This window comes from Cryptomeria japonica, chromosome 4 (assembly GCF_030272615.1).
Source record: "Cryptomeria japonica chromosome 4, Sugi_1.0, whole genome shotgun sequence".
NCBI lineage: Eukaryota > Viridiplantae > Streptophyta > Pinopsida > Cupressales > Cupressaceae > Cryptomeria > Cryptomeria japonica.
In genome coordinates this window covers 405,994,879-406,007,148 of record NC_081408.1, presented here as the reverse complement: position 1 = coordinate 406,007,148, position 12,270 = coordinate 405,994,879, and the positions used below count along the sequence as shown (strand labels likewise).

General features: G+C 39.2%; 1 protein-coding gene across 1 annotated transcript in view; it reads left to right on the top strand.

Moving 5' to 3' along the window:
• The window catches only part of LOC131074696 (peptidyl-prolyl cis-trans isomerase PASTICCINO1), a 252,308-nt gene that overhangs the window by 147,434 nt on the left and 92,604 nt on the right, over positions 1 to 12,270 (top strand). The window lies entirely within an intron of this gene.

Below are 12,270 nucleotides of genomic sequence, written 5' to 3'. Positions count from 1 at the left end.
TCAATTTAGCTGCCACATCACATTAATCACATATAAGAGAATTGAATAAGCTCATATAACGCAACCACGACCAAAAGGGTATTCTTGTGGATCACATCATTCATTGACTGCTGACATCAGGAAAGTCTTGAAACCAGTGAGTTGATTACTGTTGACTTTGGTTTTGAGTGACAAGTTCAATATTACTTGATTATTCTGGACCATAGAGTTCACTAATAGTAGGCACAAAATTGACTTCAATAATTTTTGCTGAATCTCAAGCATTTTGTTTGGCCTGAACTCTAATATCTGATCAACAAATTTATTGTGATATCGGCTTTGTTTTGTAGTGTCAAATTTATCATATATTCCATGTATATAGTCTCTCATTTCTATCACATCATCAGCTTTGTGCTTTGAAATCCACGTTGATTGTATCCATTATGACACTTGATGATTGTGTAAATGAGACTTATTCATCATAAAAAATCAACCATTAATGTGTAAGTCAAAGTTAGAAACAGTCATTCCTGATTAGATCATATGTTATGTGATACGTCAAAGTCCAGTATTTCAAATTAACAAATGTTTGCCCATAATGCCATTTTTTGTTCACTTTAGTATTGTAGTTGGCTTCAGCTTTCTCGGTGACCATCAACCTTGTTGGAGAAGATGTTTGATGTTGGCGATGAGCTTAGTCGATCTAGAGGACTGCTATGCCACTTTTTGAAGTGAATTACGTTTTTCAGTGTGCTAAATTTTTGGAGAGAGCATCTATTTATAGTAAGTCACCCAGTCAGCCCCAATTTTCATTATTCTTCATCGGTATCACTCTAGTGTAGTCAGATTTCGATTATAATGCTTCCCAACTATTTCTGCAACCTAGGTGTAATATTGAGCTAGTTGCATAATTTTTTTAAAATAATTAAAAAGATCCTTAGTATAATAGCTCGTGGAAATGAGAATTGAAAAATTTCAAATGTTGGATGTTGATTAAGTGACCTAACTATTAGGAATATTTAAATATTGCATTAAATCACTTTTTGGAGTAATAGGACTTATTTAAATAATAAAGTGATTTTACATTATATTTTTTGGAAAGTTCTTGGAGAGGTTATAGGGGAGTTTTTGTGAACTAATTTGAATTATACAGATTATTTGATATCCCTTTGGTGAAACCTTTGGGGTTTTTGTGATTGAAGTTGGTTCATCTCATTGGAGGATGAAAACCCTCTCGGAGAAGATTAGCCATGGTGGTGGAAGATTCTCCTTGGTTGACGTAGTGAGACTTGTTTAGAGTCTCCACTTGAATGGAAAGGAGATTTTTGCAAGTGAATGTCCTTGTGTGGAAGATCGATTTTTTTGCAGAGACTTACAGAAAATTAGAGTTTTTGGATTGGTCATAGAGGTTTTAGTTTCTTGGACAATTGATGCTTTCTTGTTTAGTCAAATCCAAGGAGACTTGATATGCTTGGAAGAGACTCAAATTCTAGCTGAACCACTTTATTAGCCAAATCAAGAGCTGTACAAGTGATATTACCCCAAAAAGGGAATCGTTGACGATTTGGGGCTTGAACACCTTCCTATAACCTTATGCAACCTTCTAAAAAAGAGTTTTTGGATATTGTAAAGGGGTTTGTGGGATACTTTATCTACCTGTCAGCCTAGGGAAGTTTAGAAAAAATAAAATAAGCAGCTGCCAGCCTATTGGGAGGCTTGAAGGGAATTGTATGTTGTAAAAAGACTATTTTCTGAAGAGTCTTAATTCATTTAGGACTCTTTTATACCTGCCGTACTACAACAAAAGAAGTGTGAAGTCAAACAAAAGCAAAGGCATTTGATAAAGTGATATGGGAGATCTTTGTGTTGGGTTAAACTTTTGGAAGGCAGAGTTTGAATTTACATGGACTCTCTACCTATTACTTAGTACTTTCGGTGTTGTGAAAAGGAGAAAAAGAGAAAGTAGGACCACTTTATGGGAAGAGTTTGAAGGCTTTTAGGACTATATTAACCTGACCAATCAGTAAAGGAGGAGGCCCACGTGAGCTATTGGAGTCCATTTTAAGCAGAACCTGCCTTTTCGCCATAATATTTGAAGTTTGTCTTCTATATTATGTTTTTGTGTATTTCAATTTTCATAACAGAAAAGTAGAAGGTATTTAGAAATTTCCTATGACTGTTTCATGTCAATTTTGAGGTGTATATCCCTGTAACAACAATACAATGAATCGATGCAAACTGTTTGATTAAATGTTCATGCTCTTTCTATATTTTGGGCGGTGCAGAATTATGTGAATCCTGTTCATATCTACATTTTAAGACATTCCTTAACCAAACAATCGGAAAATATTGTTAAGAGGAGTTAAATGCAAGGTGTTTGATGAAATGTCAATTCACTAAAAATAAAAAATTTAATAGTTGATCTATTATCTTGGCATGGGACCTTACAGTGGCATCAGAGCAGAAGAACCTGCCAGCCTAAGAGTTTGTTGATAGTTGATTTCAGTGTAATAGAACAATTCAGAAAATCGTTCAGAGTTATTAAGTCTCAATATTCACTGAAAGTAATGGATGTGAGTAGTATGCTCTATGCTTCGGGAAATAAACTTGGGTCTTGATATTCATCAAAGAATGTTCTTAACAGGTTGGAAGAAATGGAAATGTATTTGTCAAAATTGGACCAATCAGATTTTGAAGTTTTGAAATGGGCAAAGGAGGGACCATTGGTTGCATTAGTTAAGTCCCACATTACGAGGCATCTAGCTGAAGATGTGAGAATTGCAGTCACTACTTGTCTCATTAAAATTATGAGAATTTCAGCTCCTAGAGCACCATACAATGGTAACATATTGAGGGAGACGCTACAACTGATGATTGACAATTTTCATGGTTTAGGTGATTCCAGGAGCCCTTCTTTCGATAAGAGGGCAAAGGATTTAGAATTGATGGCTAAGATGTGTTCTCTTGATTGATTTAGACTGTGATGATCTCATCTTCAAATGTTTCAGCATTTAATAGCTTCTATCAATAAGGATCATGAAGAAACTATCCCTGTATGCATGAGAACCATTATTGCCTTAATCAGTAATGAAAATGGTACTATCTCCCAACCCATTTTATCTATGTTAGAGTCTGTTTTGAAGCAAGAGCAGGTTACTTCAGCTGCATATGATTTGGTCAACAGTGCTTTGAAACAATGTGAGGAGAAGCCTCTACCTTACTTGGGTAATGAGGAGTAGGTCAGGAAATGTTGATGAAGAAAATGACTTACCACATGATGAATTTATAACAGAAGCCCAAAATGACTCCGTAGAAGTGCATGCAAATACGGTTGATGTGATTGTGCATGAGTGAAAATACAAAACTGCAACCTTGGGTACATATTGAGACCTCTCCAATGAAGTTGATGACATTAATGATTAAGTTGATGAAAAAGAGCAGGTTAAAACTTCCAAAACAGCTTATGATGAGGATTTGCTATCTATTTACAATGATGGTAATTCATGTATGTATTAGATTGGCTCCCTAAAGAGTATTTGTGATAGTTTCAATCTCTTTGAGTTGGAATGTGATTTATTTGGGAAGTCCACTTTTCATGAGGCACACATTGAACACATTTTCTCTAAACAAAGTAATCAGCCCCCAAGTCCATGGGATCTAGGTGTATTGGCACCTAAATATGATGAAGAATTGGGTTGGGTGTAGTCGGTAGTTTATGCCAAGTGTTTGTCAATAAATATTATGTTAGCGAAAGTGTTAACTGTGTAAATATTAGTTGGCTATGTTATGTAATGTTGTCATTTGTTCCTGACAAGTAGTTGGGTTTGGCAGTTCCTCGCGGTTGGTAATCTAAACCAGCCACGAGATAGTATTTATTGTACTCATTTTGTTGTGTCGGGAACCAGTTGATTATTGTACACATTGAATAGGGTAATGAATGATACATCTTTTTGAACCTCTCTTGTACTTGACATTGTTATACTCTGTTATTTTATGTTTTGTAGATGATATCTCTGTTTACTCTGTATGATAATTAATATCAGCCTACAGGAGTAAACATTTTGGTGTCATTGCTGATACGAAGCCTAGAGATCTAAGCCACAAAGAGGTAGTACGACAACAAGCAATATGGCAATGTAATGGGCCGAACAATTGTAGAACTCGAAATATTTGAGCAAGAAGAAAACACATTGATGGTGAATTGATACAGGCCTCGGTATACTTGTGGGAATGTTTGTCAACTAGTACGTTTGAAGGGCAAGTCTCTAGTGAGAGGTCCTTGAGAGCGCCATTTGAGATAGCTTGACAGTGAACGACGCGATCAACCATCTCTTGTAAAGACTACCAAGGTTGTTGGCATGTAACTTCATTTCCCTTTGAGATCTTTGGGAGGAAAAGGACCGAGAGGAACGTCGATAGCAGATACTACAACTGTACGAGGAAAGGAACCGGAGCAAGGAAGAAGAGCATGATAGAAGCAAATGTTGTACCTCCAGCAATTAATGCCCCTATGACCAAATATGGACAAAACATGTATTGTAAACAAAGAAACGAGACTCGGACTCGGCTTGGACTCGGCAAGGCCGACCCGGACTTGGACTCGGGACTCAGAGTCAGACTTGGCTTTAGACTCGTCTGGACTCGAGAAAGTGAAAAACTCAAGAAATTTAGATATTTTTAAAGATTTAAAAATTGTTTCATGCACCCTTTATTGAATACACCTTAAAGACACAATAACATCATCAAACTCGGCTCATTTGATTACATACACAAGTATACATCAATCACATAAGCATAAACGCAAATTGTAGCTGAAGGAAATAACAAACATAGATATATAAATATTGTCAAATGTATACAATATTACAAAACTCATGGAATAAAAAATCCATGTCATCATCAAATGTTCCACACAAATACCAAAGGTAAATACAACTACAAGCCTATGGCTCAGAGGAGCATGCACCCTCTGGCCTCGGCCCCCTACGAAGGCATTTAAGGTAGGTCCTCGATGATTTGGCAGCCATAGCCACTCCCTGTGACACTATGCCATGCTCACCAACATCAGGAACATCAGTGTCACTATCAGTATCTGCCTCTGAATCTCCTGTCTCTGCTCGTGCTCTCCGCTCCTCCTCTGCCATGGCTACAGACTCAGCCTCTATATCTACCTGGTCGATCCAATCAGTGTCATCATCACTAAAGACAGCAGCAAGATCTGTCTCAATGGCCCACTCTGCATTAGGATCAACCTCATCTAGACTGATAGGAGAGATGTCAACTAATGCATTCTTTCTCATTCTTAGGCGGAGGTTGTAGTGAACAAAGACGAGATCATTCATCTTCTCCACAGATAATCTATTGTGCCTCTTGGAGTGTATGTGCTCAAACACACTCCAATTGCGCTCACAACCAGATGCGCTGCATGGTTGGCTCAAGATGCGAATGGCCAACTTCTGAATATTTGGTGTCATTGGGCCAAAAAAGCTCCACCAGTTATCTGAGTTTGAAATGAGAAAAATAAATAAAATCAGTCTCACTCATGAACTCATTTAACAATATACAATAAAACTAAAATTAAGCCTTACAATTTATTTTTACTTGGCATCATAGTTGTCCTACTGTCTTTGGTGATAGGACGAGAGAAGGTCTCCCCTTGTGCATTTGAGAACAACTGTAGCTCTCGAATAAGCTCTATCTGAGTAGTACCAGCAGGTGCCATCTTCTCCATGACCGAGTATAGCCCATTAAAGACCTCCACATCAGCCTTGAAAGAAGGGATAAAATGGAATGCTGGATTCAGATAATAGGTTGTTGCATGGATGGGCCTATGAAGCTGATGATGCCATCTCCTATCAATGATCTCCCAAATGGGACCATACTTGCTCTCATCTCCTTCATAGACAGATTTGATGCCCTCCTTCGCCCTATCCATGCCCTCATATATGTAGCCCATTGCGGGCTTTTCTCCATCCGCAACTCGCAACAAAACCACCAAGGGCTTAACAAACTGCAAAATTGAAAATATTGTGTAATTTAGAAAAATGAGCAAATAAGAGAATATATTTAATAAGTTATAAAACAAAAAGTTAAATTGTAGAAATTATAAAAAATTTACCTTCACTATCTCATCACAAGGGACCCAAAAGTCGCGCTCATCAAAAATGCAGTCTGCCATATCTTTCCCTGTAGGGGTGGTAGCATAGGATGAGGAAGACCACTCGTCACCAACATTCATACGGCTCAAGGCCGACTTAGAGCGAAGCATGGACTGCAATGTGATGAAGTTTGTGGCAAATCTTGTGATTCCTAGACGAGCTAACTCCTTCTGCTCTGTGTATTGTCTCATAAGAGCTAACACCCATGAATGATTATATACAAATTTGTACACATTTCGCGCCCTTTCTACACATCTCTTGACCCATGGGAGTTTTCCAATATCCTCCAACATGAGGTCAATGCAATGGGCAACACATGGAGTCCAAACTATAGATGGGTGCCTCTCCATCAATAGTCTACTTGCAGCAACATAATTTGTTGCATTGTAATTAATGAAGTTACACCACCTGTACCACGTTCTCCTCACCCACCTCATCAATCACCTCCTCTATCTGCTCACATAGGTAGGTGGCATTCTTGCAATGGGCAAAGACATCAATGGACTTGATGAAAACGGTGCCCCCTGAAATAAAAAAATAAAACAAGATCAATGATCATTCAATAAACCATTAAATAAAAAATAAAAAGTTAAAGACTAAATGAAACTAAAATTAATCAATCACCTGCGGAAGAAACAAGAAAATTAAGGAGAGTTCTATTTCTCCTATCCATCCAACCATTAGTCATGATGGTGCAACCTTTAGTGCTCCATATCTGGCGTTGTTCACCTGATTCCTTCTTCACATCATTCACCAATTGAGTCAAAATGGGTCCCCTCAAATTAGACTTAGAAGGGGCTTTGAACCCCGCCCCGCATATGGTAAGAGCATCAACCATTTCTTGCCAATAAGGAGACCTGTCACAAATAAATTCAATGAGATAAGCTAAGTATGTACTATGTACTATGTAGTATGTATGAGAACAAATAAAACGAAGAATCAAAGTATAAAAATTAAAACAATCAAACATAAAACATTCACGTGGCTGTAAAGAATGGAACACTGCCGTAGAGCCAAAACCTGCCAACTGCCATTTTAGCGGCATCATGGACCTCCTTGTTCCAACCCATGCCCTCAAGCGATTGTTGGGACCCAGGAGTAGTGCGAGGCACAAAGAAGGTATCCAGCCTAGATTTACGAATCCTAGGTCCAATGCTAACACTCCCACTACAACTACTAGTGCTAGGACCATGAGAAGTGGCAGTGGCACTACCCCTTACAGAAGTAGAAGCGGAAGCACCAACACTAGCAGTAGCAAAACGAGTGGGACGATATGGAGGTAAGGAAGAAGGGCCTCCAACACAACCTAACTGTGTCCCTCTTCCTAAAGTTGCCTCTCTCCCAATGGCCGCTCGATCCTCCTTTTGTTTCATTTTCCTTTCAACTTCCTCAACCATTACATAACAATCACGTACGGCCTCAAGGAGTGCCTTTAGGCATGGTTCGGCATCATGTCCATGCCCACCAGAAATATGGTATTTCAGTCTATATATATTATATACCTCCATGGAATATTGTTTTGCAAAATGTACATTTTGTTTGCCCCTTTCCTTGCCGTGGAAAATCCTCATGATATTTCCAAGCAAGGTCCTTTCTAATGGGGGGTCTAGAAGCTGAAGTAGACATTGTAGGATAGTTTTGTGAAACTTGAAGTTGAGGCAAATAATAAAGTGAAGTTTGCTGCAATAAAACATTACAAATACAAAATGAAATTAATACATACATTAAAAAAAACTAAGGTAGGGTTTGTAAATTTTTTTTTTTTTTTTTTTTTAAATTGTAACTTTTTAACAAAAAAAATTTACAAACCCTACATAGTACAACTACATACTACATACTACATACTACATACAAACATACAAACATACAAAAGATTTTGGAAGAAAATGTAAAACTTTCAAAATAAATGAATAGAAAATGGAATTTTTGCATACAAGAAACAAAAAAATATTCAAAATAACAATCTTACCTTTTACAAGAAGCTTGAAATGAGCTGCAAACTCTTCCTATCCAACTCTTGATGCACCAAATCCAAACACAATGCAGCCCCAATGTGATAAATGGAAGAAATCTTGAGCTTCCTCCTTGCTGGTTTTTCTTCAATGCACCCTTGTTTTTCTTTACAACTCACTTTTCTCCTCCTATTTTTCCAAATGAATGAAATGAAGTTCACTTTTATGGTTGGAGGATAAATAACATAAAAAAAAAGAAGTTAAAAAAATTTAAAAAATTGCTTTTTTTTTTTGCCTTTTTTGGGCCTTGCTGCCTGCCGAGTCCCAAGCACGGGACTCGCCGAGTTTGGCGAGTTTATGCCAAACTCTCCAACTTGGCGAGTCTAGTGAGTTCGCCCCCTGGACTCGAACGAGTCCGAGTCCGAGCTCGCCAGACTTGAGGGGCATAACTCGGACTCGGACTCGCCGAGTTTGGCGAGATTTTCCGATCTCTGATTGTAAACAATCGAAAGGAGGTTGATGGATTGGTGAGAAGATCTCTTCGACTTAAAGAGAAAAGTGAATTATGACAACAGTTACAGAGAATCGTTGAGGAATTGTAGAGGCCAGCAAGAAGTAAAAGTAAAAGTGTCAGCCAAAGCCGTAGTAGGGAGAGACAAAAAGCATTCAATGGCGGAGGCACAACACGTCATATGTGGAGCGAGTAGGAGAAATTGCCAAAAAACTATCACTGTTTGACGAAGTAAATGAAGATCTTGTTGACCAAGCAAACAACTAGTGCTAGTCCGTATAGTTAGTATTGGACGAAGAGGACTTCGAGATTGAGTTTGTAGAATGTGATCTGTCCATACAGTTGGTATGCGACGAAGAGGATGAAGGAACCTTGAGAACAAGGCTGCCAAAATATTTGAGAATAACCTGCACCTCATCGAGAACCTATCTATAGTAGAGGAACCGAGAATAGGGGGCTCGAGTCAAAGATCTTATGGAGGGAGTTGAGAAACGAGGAAGGTAACCAAGGTGCAAAGGATGCCAACGATGGGTATGTAAAGCACTTGCACATGGCCAAGAGTGCAAGTGTAGCACCAGAATGTCGAGAGAAAAATAGTTCAATCAGGTCTTGGGCAGGAGGTATATACTAATTGAGAATGATGGTGACCCCCTTGGTGAGTACAAGTGTTGATGGGCATAAAATTCCCAAGTTTACGAGGAATGGATCAAAGGATTCCATAAGGCATTGTAAGACATGTGAAACTATCTGGTTGGCAAGCAGTTAGATTGATAAAGACTATTGGTTAAGGGCATTCCCCGCAATATGGGATAGCCATCAACTGGTTCTCAGAACATAGAGAATCTTGGGAAAGGCTGAAGAAGCTGTTCTAGGAAGAATTTATACTCCTAAGGGATGATAATGAGATTGTTGCTGAAATTTATAACACCAAACAAGGGAAGTATGAGAATTCGCGAGCTTACAATTAGAGGCTCAAGGAGTTGTTGGGTAAGATGGAGAACCAACCAACTGATGGGTTGAAGAAAAGGTGGTTCATCAAGGGATTGGTTCCCTCCTTGAGGAAGAAAATGAAGTTAGTAACTTCGTCCTTGTATGCCAATGCTTACAATTGGGCAATGGACATTGAAAGTGAAAATAAAACATCACAGGAAAAGAAGAAAGCAAGCGACAACGAGAGTATGGACAACATCAGTGACGATGAGTCAAAGACAGTACAAGCCTTGAGACGGGATATGTTGTGCATGATGAAGGAATTGAAGGCTGAGAAAGAGAGTCCCAAGGAAAACAAAGAAATGTGGTGCATCAATTGTAAAGTAGGTCACACAAAAACGACTTGTTCAAAGAAATTGTTTTGTGACATCTGTTAGGTATTGGGACATTTCATCAAGGGATGCCCGTACAGCCTAAAAACAAGAAGCATACAAGTTCTCTTTGCTCAAGGAGGACAAGAAACCCACCAACCAGACCACCAAAACCACCTGCCAATTTCAATGCATCGCTTGGCAGATACCGCACCAGCTGAGGAAATAATAACTGCTACAACAATAGCAATAACAATAGTGACCCAACAAGGAGAATATAGTATGATGCGAAGGGGAGACCAATGATTCAATGTCAGAAGTGCAATGAATGGGGTCACTTTGCTCGAGAGTGCCAAAGTGGTCAAAAATAACTCGGGCATATATGTTAGCAGTGTGGGCTTGATAATCACAAAGATGCTAACAACCTGAAGCAGAAAGGGGCGAATATGCTGGGTCTGGAGGAACTGAATGGGGAAGTCATGGCGATCACTAGGTTACAAACAAAGAAGGCAATATACCCAGACCCTCGTACATAGGAGAGACTTTAGGAAGCTAAAGCTAATGTAGAACAAGACATGGTGAATTAGAGAAGAGTCTCCATTGAAGCCGCTAGTACTCCATTGTGGTCGAAGTCTGAAAAGAATATAGTATGACAGGTGCTGCAAACAACAATACTTGTAAAGGTAACAAACCTACAAACTATTCCACAATAAAAAATGGCACTCAGTAATATAGTTTGTGAAGACACAATTGGCTGGAAACAAGGTAAGTCACAAGAGGAAGCAATGGTGAGACCACCATTTGAAGGTAACTAGGCCATTGGGAGGAAGCCGACCATTATCGAGATGGAAATATGGGGAGGAAGCTAACAAATACCATCATTAACAGAGGCGTAGGAGTCAATGTGCTATCGAAGGAAACTTGGAATTGCCCTAGAAAGCCAACAATTTGGCTACCAACCTTCCACCTAGTGGTGCTGACCAACATGGTATTAAGCTATGGGGAACATTCATGGCATAAAAGGTAATAATTGGGACACGATACTTTTTCTTGGACTTAATAGTTATCCCACTGCAAAACAAGGTGTACAATGCACTACTTGGGAGGGGTTGGCTAACTATTGCCAAGGTGAAACATAATTCGAAGCGGAACACACTCCCGATCAAGAGTGAAGGGCGGAAGTACATCATTGACTTGAGGAATTAGGCGGTGAGCGAGGAACTAGCATCCTTCGAATCAGAGTCTGAAGATGAAGAGTTGGGGATGGATGAAGGAAGGAAAGGCATGGAACCAAACAATGAAGGGGTACTGGAGCTAGAAGAGTGCTCTAAAGATGAGACGAGTTCCCTAAATGGATTATTCCATTGGCAAATGGATGACTATGAAGTATTCCACCCCGAATGCAAGATGCTATAGCTTGGGGAGGCCGAAGAAGGCAATCAAGGTGTCGAGAAGGCTACCTTCCCCCCTAGAGTATGAGGAGTACAAGGAGTGAGTGGCACAATTGAATGATATGGCCACTCATCACTTTGTAAGAGACAAGATAATAAAATATGAGAAGCAGTGTGTAAAGAAGATAAATCGTGGTGATGAAGATAACTTGAAGGTCATCTTGGTTGGTGATGATTGGGACCCCGTACTAAAGGCAACTACATTCAAGATATTCACGGAATATAAGGACACCTTTGCCTAGACATACAAGGACATGAAGGGATGCTACCTGAACTCTGCGTACACAAAATTCCCCTCCTACCAGGTGCACAACTCGTACGAAGGAGACCTTACCTGATGAACAAAAATTATGTTGCCAAGGTACATGAGGAAATTGAGAAAATGTTAGATGCGGGTATAATTTTTAAGGTAGAAACGAGTGAGTGGGTCTCGCTGATTGTAATATTCCTCAAGAAGGAAGCATACTCGATCTAGATTTGTGTAGAGTTTAGGTTCCTAAATGCAGTAAAAATCAAGGATCCATTCTCGATTCCATTTATTGATACCATACAAGAGGAGGTGGTGGGCCATGAGATATATTCCTTTATGGATAGATTTGCGAGGTCTAATCAAATAAGTATCACCGAGGAGGACAAATTGAAGACTACCTTCATAGTAGAATATGGTGTGTACGCATACAACAAAATGCCATTTGGATTAAGCAACGCCTCAACTTCCTTCCAACGCGTTATCATACACATTTTTGACAAGATGATAGTGGGAAACTTCAAAGCAATCCTGGATGATTGGTTGATATACAGTGGGAAGGATATTCACTTGATTGCGCTTAGAGAATCCATGGAGAGGTGCTAGAGGGCAAGGTTAGTGCTAAACCCAAAAAAGTGTAGATTTATGGTGCCGCAAGGCAAGTTACTTGG